Source organism: Nanorana parkeri, unplaced genomic scaffold, assembly GCF_000935625.1.
Source record: "Nanorana parkeri isolate BGI_ZX_2015 unplaced genomic scaffold, ASM93562v1 scaffold6486, whole genome shotgun sequence".
NCBI classification, from domain to species: Eukaryota; Metazoa; Chordata; class Amphibia; order Anura; family Dicroglossidae; genus Nanorana; species Nanorana parkeri.
In genome coordinates this window covers 1-236 of record NW_017312731.1, presented here as the reverse complement: position 1 = coordinate 236, position 236 = coordinate 1, and positions in this window count along the sequence as shown.

The window sequence follows — 236 nt, the reverse complement described above, 5'->3', positions numbered from 1 at the left end:
GAACCGCCTCCAATGAGGCCACCATCAGGCCCAGAACAGGGAACCGCCTCCAATGAGGCCACCATCAGGCCCAGAACAGGGAACCGCCTCCAATGAGGCCACCATCAGGCCCAGAACAGGGAACCGCCTCCAATGAGGCCACCATCAGGCCCAGAATAGGGAACAGCCTCCAATGAGGCCACCATCAGGCCCAGGATAGGGAACCGCCTCCAATGAGGCCACCATCAGGCCCAGAA